Below are 10,675 nucleotides of genomic sequence, written 5' to 3' on the forward strand. Positions count from 1 at the left end.
ACTCTGCCCCATAATATGCCTTTTAACCCCCTAAGTGCCAGAGTGGCATATAGGGGTGTAAGGCATTCCAGAAATGCCCTACACACACACACACACACACACACACACACACACACTTACTTACTTACCGGTGCTTCCAATTTCCTGCTGTATTGCCGGGGCAGCGGGCTGACGTCTCATTCCGCGGCAGCCGGAAGGAGGTGGAGTTGGCAGCGGGGGTTTGTATGCGTCCGTCGCAAATACCTTCCCCGGCTGTCAGATATCAGGAACTCTTGAACTCTGATCTCTGACAGTCGGGGAAGGTATTTGCGACGGACGCATACAAACCCCCGCTGCCAACTTCACCTCCGGAAGCACCGGTAAGTGTGTGTGTGTGGTGGGGGGGGGCGACGACAGGAGGATCCAGGTCCCCTGCAGCGGTGCGGGGGATCTGGATCTTAGTCTCCTAATCAGACCTCTATTTGAGGTCTGATTAGAAGACGACCCCGATTATAAGACGAGGGGTATTTTTCAGAGCATTTGCTCTGAAAAAAACCTCGTCTTATAATCGAGCAAATACGGTAAGTTATTTGGACTGATATGTTTCCACCACACAAGGGGGAGGTCACTTATGGTACACCTTCCCTCCACTTATACCACCTCTGGGCCGGCTTGGAAACTTGAGATGAACTGGGAAAGTGTATAAAATTAACGAGAGAAGATGGGTCAGTGTGCTTACTAGGGGCCAAGATCTAATTTTGAGTAAGTCGCCATCTTTCCTTGCCGGAGCCCTACGGACAGAAAAACTGTTACTTGACCATCTAAGTGAGTAGTTAGGTTTTCTGTAATTTTCTCCTTTTTATTTTATCTGTTTGGTGTAAATCTGTTTATCATCTTTTTTTTGTATGCACTGTGATTTTTTTATTCATAATAAATATTCCTTTATTAAGTTCTGCCTTTGTCTGGTAAAGACTCACGTTACCTGATTAGACCATTTTATTGGTAATTTTAAATCACGTAATTATTGTGTTAAAGTATACTGTGTGGGTTTTTTAGTCTGATTCGTTTGGGGTACCAAGGCACCCCATTTCTAAATTGTCTTGGTGGTGGCAGCGTTATTTTGATATTTGTTATATCATTATAGTTAAGTGCGGGTGGTAGTAAGGGTGGATATTTCTATTTTTATCGCTATTTTCGGTCTAGTGCAGACAGATAGTGAATTTTAACCCTTTTACCACCAGAACCAAGTCACGCGCACGCTTGGAGTAGAGTGCGTTCGTGACAAATTGGTGGCATAGCGGTGGGATAGTTAAAAAGATTTTTCCATCTTTTTCTGTACCAGATTTCAGTGTTGCTGGATTTGCTAGTTAATCCAGACACTAAAAAGAAATTGTCTCTCAATTTCCAAAGGCTGAACTCAGTGCATACTTAGTATATTTACACCTCAACAGTCCCCCCCCCTCTTTGTTTTCTTTTCTTTTGCTATCATTTGTTTGGGCCGGTGTGATAAATGGAATACCAAACACAGTCCAAGAGTGCTCTGGAGCAACGTTGCCGTGAACAATGTATTCCCATCCGGGGAAAATTAAAGGATGAACTTATTCAAGCGCTTGTGGACTATGATATGCAACAAGCAGCGCAAAGTGATGCTGCAAACACTTCTGAGGGAGGCATGGTCACACGGGAGATACCTGCAGCTGATGTCAGTGACGTGCCAAGATCTGGAGATCCCTTGGACTCTTATCTACAAACTGTTTTCAAATACGTGGACCCAGCAGATGCAAACCTCAGACTGCAGCTTATCCTTAAATATCAAGAGAGGGAAGCTGCAGAGCGCCAGGCCGAGAGAGAGACTGCAGAGCGCCAGGCCGAGAGAGAGACTGCAGAGCGCCTGGCTGAGAGAGAGACTGCAGAGCGCCTGGCCGAGAGAGAGAGGGAAGCTGCAGAGCGCCAGGCGGCAAGAGAGCATGAACTAAAACTGGCAGAGTTGGAGAGGTTAAGTGCCTCACCTATCAGTGTGGTTTCAAGAGACTCTTCTGCACCCAAACCACATGCAGAGAATTTTCCCACTTTGGACAAAGATGGGGATCTGGATGTTTTTCTGCGCAGTTTTGAAAAGGTTTGCAGGCAGTACCAATTGCCAAAGGACCAGTGGGCAAAGTACCTCACCCCTGGTCTCAGAGGTCCTGCACTGGAAGCATTTGCAGAGCTACCAGCAGAATCTGACCAGGACTATGAGGCAATTAAGGCTGCACTGCAGAGACGGTACAACCTTACTCCTGAGGTGTACCGAAAGAAATTCCGGACTTTGCAAAAGCGTTCCACAGAGAGCTACACTGCAGTTGTGGGACACCTGACGACGGCATTCCGGCAGTGGATTAGAGGGCTGGAGATTACAACCTTAGAAAGCTTGGAAGATCTGATCATCAAGGAACAGTTTTTGCAGCTGTGCCCAGCCAATGTACAAGAATGGCTGCTGGACCGGGAGCCCAAAACAGCATGGAAAGCGGGGGAGCTGGCGGATTTCTACACTGCTAACCGAAAACAATCGGACCGGAGCAGAGGTTTTTCTACGGGAGCTAGTGCCATTTCTACGTATCGGGATAGCCGCAGGTGTTTTATTTGTAATAAAGTGGGGCACATTAGCGCAACTTGCCCGGAAAAAATAAATCCTACGCCATCCACAGGAGCGGGTCACCCCTCAGAATCGCCATCTTCGGTGTTGTTCGTCTCCAGCGCTGAGAACACCCCCAATGTGAATATGCAACCTGTCACTGTGGGAAACAAGGTAACTGTGGGGCTCAGAGACACGGGGGCAGAAGTGACTCTTGTGCGTCCAGAGCTAGTGAGCTCTGAGGACTTTATTCCTGGCAAGAACTTAACAGTGCGGGGAATTGGGGGAGTACGTCATGCAGTGCCAATGGCACGAGTATTTTTGGATTGGGGAGCAGGGAAGGGTGTAAGAGATGTGGGGGTATCAGATAACATTCCTACTAATGTGTTACTGGGTACTGATTTGGGTAGGCTGTTGTCAAAATATATGCCAGAGGATGACACTTTTGATTTATCCAGGTCTTCTAGGGGCCCTACCATAGAAAGGGCAGTGTATAAAAATGTACCAGGGCAGCCTCATGGGGAGAGTGGGCAGAAAGGTTGTGCATGTCTGCCTGTGCTAGAACCCAGAATGTCTGAGGTGCCGTGGGAGAATGTGAAGGTTTCGCATCACTGGGAGGGAGGGCAGATTGAATCTGTGCCAGAACCAGGGATATATGAGGTGGCGTGTAAGAGTGTGGAGGTTTTGCATCACTGGGAGGGAGGGCAGAGCGAATCTGTGCCAGAACCAGGGGTGCCTGAGGTGCCATGTGAGAAGGTGGAGGTTCTGCATCACTGGGAGGGAGGGCAGAACAAATCTGTGCCAGAACCAGGGGTGTCTGAGGTGCCGTGTAAGAATGTGGAGGTCTTGCATCACTGGGAGGGAGGGCAGAGCAAATCTGTGCCAGAACCAGGGGTGTCTGAGGTGCCAAGTGAGAAGGTGGAGGTTTTACATCACTGGGAGGGAGGGCAGAGCGAATCTATGCCAGAACCAGGGGTGTCTGAGGTGTCGTGTGAGAATGTGGAGGTTTTGCATCACTGGGAGGGAGGGCAGATTGAATCTGTGCCAGAACCAGGAATGTCTGAGGTGTTTTGTGAAAGTGTGAGAGGACCACCCGACTGTGAAGAAGGGCAGAGAACGAGTGAATGTCCGTCTGTGCCAGATCCCAGAATGTTTGAGGTGCTGTTTGAGAATTTGAAGGTTTTGCATCACTGGGAGGGAGGGCAGAGTGACTCTGTGCCAGAACCAGGGATGTTTGAGGTGCTGTGTGAAAATGTGAGGGGCCACCCTGTGAAGAAGGGCAGAGGGTGAGTGAATGTTCCTCTGTGTCAGGATTAGCTGGTTCCCAGGGTCCTGTATGTATGCATCCTTGGAGTGGAACAGGTGGAGTGACAGATGTTTCAATCATAGCTGTGGTAACCTGGCAGCAGAATAAGGGACAAAGAGAGGGCTTTTGTGCACCTGTGCCCGTATTCTGTGGGACTACGAAGTCAGGACACAAGGGAGAGGGTGAAACTGGTGACCATTCTGTTATCCCTTACGTAGGGCCTACATGGTTTGGGAAACCAGGGCGGGACACCCTAGCTACCCATCAAGTAGATTTGTTGGGGCTTGTGGCTATACCGAGCCGCATGGAGAACCAATCTGTTACTAAGGGGGTGGACTATGCCCCTGGGTACCCTGAGACCATGGCCTTATCCTGTAACAGAGCAGACAACGTAGCCGATGCTTTGAAAAGTACCTTCTGTAGGGTGGGTTTTCCCAAAGAAATACTTTATCTTAGCCGGAAACTGTTACCCAAGGAAAGAGTAGGTAGGCGCAGAGATAAGCTTGTGGCTTAATCTCTGGGCCACCATCTTATTTGGGGGAGGTGTCACACCAACTTGTGTAGTGCATACATGGACTTGCTACCTGGTAGAGATGGTATGGCCAATTTCAGTATGAGAGGGGTTAATTTGATTGTACAGGCATGTGGTGCCAAAAGGTCTTGTGAGATAAATTTGTCCTTTGAAGCTCGGACTCCAACCGGGGCCTTCTACGGGGTGTTAGGTCCTGCAGTGGAGCTGCAGTTTTGTCTAAGTTCAAATGTAGACGACCATATGCCTGGATCCCCTCATAGATACTGGATTCTTTGATATGCTAAGTGACCACTAGCAGTCAGGAAAACCATTTCATATCCAGGTCATATCCAACACATATCAATAATAACTCATATATTCGTTATCATACCTCCTTGTGTGCATACCTGGAACGGGGAAAGCGCACCCTACAAAAAGAGTACAAACATGGCAGCGCCACTTAACCAGTTTGGAAGGAATTGTGAAGTCTATGATGTTTAGTCATAAGTAGCTAGTGTGACATATCTATGGACTTCACAATTTACAGGAAAATCATAAATGTATGAATTATGGCTGTGGCGAGCACAGGAGGGACGATAAAATGAATATAAGTTATTTGGACTGATATGTTTCCACCACACAAGGGGGAGGTCACTTATGGTACACCTTCCCTCCACTTATACCACCTCTGGGCCGGCTTGGAAACTTGAGATGAACTGGGAAAGTGTATAAAATTAACGAGAGAAGATGGGTCAGTGTGCTTACTAGGGGCCAAGATCTAATTTTGAGTAAGTCGCCATCTTTCCTTGCCGGAGCCCTACGGACAGAAAAACTGTTACTTGACCATCTAAGTGAGTAGTTAGGTTTTCTGTAATTTTCTCCTTTTTATTTTATCTGTTTGGTGTAAATCTGTTTATCATCTTTTTTTTGTATGCACTGTGATTTTTTTATTCATAATAAATATTCCTTTATTAAGTTCTGCCTTTGTCTGGTAAAGACTCACGTTACCTGATTAGACCATTTTATTGGTAATTTTAAATCACGTAATTATTGTGTTAAAGTATACTGTGTGGGTTTTTTAGTCTGATTCGTTTGGGGTACCAAGGCACCCCATTTCTAAATTGTCTTGGTGGTGGCAGCGTTATTTTGATATTTGTTATATCATTATAGTTAAGTGCGGGTGGTAGTAAGGGTGGATATTTCTATTTTTATCGCTATTTTCGGTCTAGTGCAGACAGATAGTGAATTTTAACCCTTTTACCACCAGAACCAAGTCACGCGCACGCTTGGAGTAGAGTGCGTTCGTGACACCCGCCTTGTCCTATAGTGTGCCGTTCCACTTGGCTCTACATACAACGCAGGAGCTCTCTGGAATCACATGTTAGACACAGGCTAAAGTAAGCCCATTAAGTACTTTAACATTTGGTAACATTTTAAATATTACAAAGTACAGATCATGTTGGCATAGTCACATGGGTCTCTATTGTGTTTGGCAGATCTATTTTAACATTTTGGACTATAAAGCAATAATCCTGCAATTTGAAAGAAAAACATGACAAATTTAGTCCACGTGCTAGTGATCAGGTTTCTGGTTTTCTGAGAGTCTTGTGTCTGCGTGTAACTAGTATGTCATTACTGAACTGGCTTGGAACTCATTTTCACACTTAGAATATTCAGCACTGATGCAGTCATAATGTAGAGGTTACAGGTGGAAGGAGCGCATATGCTATAATGCGACTTAGTCCAGTTCAAAAAAACAAAAACAAAAACCGGGTATCAAAATATCTCCTACGCCAGCAACAGCCCAACAACGTATCTTTACTGAACAAACGTAAGTGTTGAGGTGACTATAACATAACAAGCAGCTTAAATGTTTGTTTAAATCTTGAGAGTCAGAAACAAGAAAAGTCGGCAAAGGTCTGTGAAAGCACCGCCAGGACCAAATTAGAGGTTTCTGATGTTTCCACAGAGTTATGCTATAGGGATTACTGCGGAACTTGTGGCTCTGCTTCAAGGCTGACACCCAGCTCACCTCCAAAGGGGCCGAATTTGGAAACTTAGACAAACTTTATTGGAAGAGGCCTCAGATACCATTATACCTAGAGGACACCTACAGCTTATCCGAAAGAGACAGAAGCCGAGGTGAAGAAATAACTTGGAACCAGTACCAGGGTGGCCACACATTAAGTCCCATGGATGAATGGGATAGGGGAAACGGCCTTCCCCTGAACACACCTTTCAGATGTCTGGGGATCAATAACCTGACGTTTTAGTGCTCCTTGGTCATAATATAAAGCCTACAATTCAGGATCTTTATCCTCCCCAAACACTGCCCAAAAGATGTGGATTAAAATGTTGCACAAAAAAGTGGAGAAAATCTACATGGTAGTCAAAAAGAAAGTTTTTTTAACTCAAACATTAAACAAGCAGTTCTTATAAATCCTCCAGTGAGTGACAAGACAGATAATCTCCCTTGAACGATGATTGCTTAGTTAGATGAAGCCGTGATGGGATTTTCCAGTTCCAGGTTGGGATGCAGGTTGCTGTAACATGACTTCCAAACTCGGCTGGGCTCAAAGAGTTGCTGGCTAGGAACGGGCACCTTCTGGTTACAACAGCTGGAGCAGAAAACATTCCCACAATTCCTTTCATAAGACAGAGTGAGAAGGAGAGAGAAAGTGAGAAGAGTTATTAAAAAAAATAATAATAATCAGACAGAAGCCTGGCTGGTCACAGCACACTGTGTGCCTCCAACAACAGCAAAAGATCCTATGCCCAACCATGTTCTACCACGTTCTTACATTCTGTCTTTGTTCTTTACCTAGTTATACATAGCTTAGATATTATAGTCAGAGCAATATATCTATGGCTAAAATATTTGACGAATGTAGCAGTTTCTAACTATGCTGTAACAAGAACCATAGGCTGACCGTCTCTGTGTACACTGTGTACTTAACTCCCTGCCACATCAATCCTTAGGTTCAATGGCCGAATACCGATGAGAACTATGCAGACAGACACGTATGTAGCACAAATGCTAATTGTTTTTTATAGATGAGCCATCGTTTTACTGAAGACATAAATCAAAGCGCATCCCTTGCCCTAAATTGTGCAGGAGCACCGGCATTGCCCTGAAGCCCAGAACACTGGCAAGTAAAGCCATAAAACACACATGCAACTGCGGAAGGTGCGCATGCTCAGGGAAAGGGGCCGTTAGCGTGTGGCTGTAGTGTAACAAATCAAATACTAGATGTGGCACTATTGTTTTTATTTTGGTAAAGCCAGGACTGCCTTGTTATAAAATGCATAGCAATTTACATACAAAGTGATCCATTTTAAACAGGACACTCCAGCCATCATATGTACATGAATGCATGTGACAGCTGTATGTTCCCCTTAAATTTTCCCGTTACCCCTACTGCAAATAGATGGAGAGATTCTGCAGAATGCCCCCATTTGCATTTGCCTCTTTCCAAACCCCCGCGTTATACCGTGCAGCGCTGCCAACACCGGTCCGGGGAATGCTGCAGGGGTCCGAGCACATGCATGGAATCGCTTTTATACAAATAACACTTGCCTTCTACCGTCAAGAACAGTCTGATCTTGCAGCCTCTGTGGCAGGTAAGAATGCATATGAAGGTACTTGGAGCACTTAAATCTGCAGTCTTATATAGAGGGGCTGTCAGGGACATTAAACGGATCCTTGAACATTGTGTCTACTGAGCAATTACTGACAAACAGCAACTATCGGACGGCTTACCCACTACCAACAAAAACATTTAGCACAGACCTTTTTGCTTTAGGAAGCGTTCAGTAGATTGTTTTTGGAGAGAAATGCAGTCTCACTCACTGCTTGTGTCTTTCTCACCTGAATAACTCACAGGGCTCCTTTTTGTAGCAGCCCCCATGCTGCTCATTGGTAACAGGTGAGTAATTACCTGGGATAACCAGAACTCCTGGACTGGCTTCCTCACCTGCTGCAAGTAAACTGTGGAGTGGAGCACTGGCCCTCCCTTCTCACGAAATGCTCCACCCCAGGGACCCAAACGTAACTACAGTATTACCATTATTTTGTCGGTAACAAAACATTCTCCCTGGGGTCATCAAATACATTGCACTGCAGTATTTTGTGAGAAATATATACAGTATTTGCTCGATTATAAGACGAGGTTTTTTCCAGAGCAAATGCTCTGAAAATACCCCTTGTCTTATAATCGAGGTCGTCTTCTAATCAGACCTCATTCTGCTGGGGCCAGGCTGCTTACCGGGCTTTGGTCACGAGCAGGATCTCTGCTATTAGCAGCAGGAGAACAAGAAGCTAGCATAGTCCTCACATAACTCTACCTCCCCCCTCCTTCCTCTGGGGGCAGGGCCAGAGAAGTTGCTCGCACAGCCGGGCCCCTGCAGAAGTCTGCGAGTGGGAGATCTGCAGTTCAGGTAAGGGGGTGGGGGAGGGTTTTTGAGCAAGTATGTGTGAAGTATGTGTGATTAATGGAATGAATGAGTATTTAAATGTTTGTGAATGAGTGTGTGTGTGTGTGATAGCATGGATGTGTAAGGGAGGTGGTGGTGGTAGCATGGCATAGGGAGGCTGTAATCACACTACTATCATCCCCAGGTTCCAGCATGTACTGGCTGCCTTGGCTTGAGTGTGATTGCTGTTAGCAGTTTATATTATATATATATATACATATACATATACATATATATATACACATATATATATATACCTCCAGAAATGCATTTTAACCCCCTATATGCCACTCAGCCCCATGATATGCCTTTTAACCCCCTATATGCCAGAGTGGCATATAGGGGTATGAGGCATATCATGGGGCAGAGGGGCATATAGGGGGTTAAAAGGCATATCATGGGGCACAGTGGCATATAGGAGGGCATAAGACATTTCTGGAGGCAGAGTGGCATATAGAGGGTAAAAAGGCACATCATGGGGCAGAGCGGCAAATAGGGGGTGTGACAAACCCTGTGGCATGAGGGCCACACATGTCACTTTTTAGGGGTCCTAAGCACAGTCCTCTAGGGCAATCAGAGTCAGGAACAGCAGCTTTGAACAAAATAGCGCTTTATTTTTAATCGCTCAAACCCCAAAACCAAATCATAAAACGAAAACCTAGCTCCCAATTGGAGCCCTCTCTAACTAAACTACGCTGGTGCAGACTGACCAGCCTAATCACCCACTATCTCAACCTCCCAGCCAGACCCAGCTACGCCAGGCTCTGGAAAACCTCCCCCAGACAGCACACAAAAGAGTCCAGGCAGGTATTGCCTCACTTGGCTCAGGGATGATCTTGTTCAGGGCCTCTCCTTGCCCTGGGAGTACAGGGAACTTCCTCTTCCCCCAACAGTCTCTCTGAGTATCAGGCTCCAGGGGTTTTTAATGTCCAGCACCTGTGCCTGATGTCAGCCTCATAGAAATCCCGGACCAGATCCTGTGGACTTCTTGCCTCATGGAAAACCCGGCATGGAGTTTCCACAAAATGGGGAAATGGAGCATTGGCCCACCCTGCTCTCCAATTGCTCCACCCCAGGGACCCATACGTATACTCTGCATAGCAGCTGTACCCAGATGCCATGCTAATCATCTCCCTGGGGTTCACACGGTCACATATCCTCCCCACCAGCTCAGAACCATGGGGCTGAGCGACCATGGGACTAAGCAGCTCTGCTGATGACGTCCCTCTTAGGTTGGCATCAGGGGGCTTTCCTTTCCACACACCATAAATGTGGCCCGGTAGTGGATACTTCCTCCTTGTATCCGTCTGCCCTTCTGGGTTTCTGCAGTGATCAGTGAATGGGTAACACACTGCACAGCCACGTCTCTTCTCTGTACAAATGAAGACCATCGTAGCTTGCCCATGAAGAAGGTCTACCCTGTGTGATCTACACGATACAGCCAAGCGCACACCATCTTCAAGCTGTTTCCCCGTAGCTTGTTCACCATCACTCCTTTTAATACCAAGCCCATTTTTATGTCCTCTTACCCCAGATGCGTGTAATGGATGGACCTTACTGTCACCTGTAGAAGGTTCCTCCTTTGAAGTATGGCTTCTGCTGGACCTGGGACCACCTGCTCCCTGGAGTAGCTTACTGCCATGTTGCTCTGCTAGTTGGTCAGTACTTCCAGCACCATGCATAGTCCCTCCATCACTTAGGTTATAATGGCTATTTTCCATGCCATTCTTCTTTTCCTCCAGGCAGCTTGTTTTGTACTGTATCTGCTCACTTGCTGCTTGTGCAATTTGTG

The sequence above is a fragment of the Spea bombifrons genome, chromosome 1 (genome assembly GCF_027358695.1).
Source record: "Spea bombifrons isolate aSpeBom1 chromosome 1, aSpeBom1.2.pri, whole genome shotgun sequence".
Classification (NCBI taxonomy): domain Eukaryota; kingdom Metazoa; phylum Chordata; class Amphibia; order Anura; family Pelobatidae; genus Spea; species Spea bombifrons.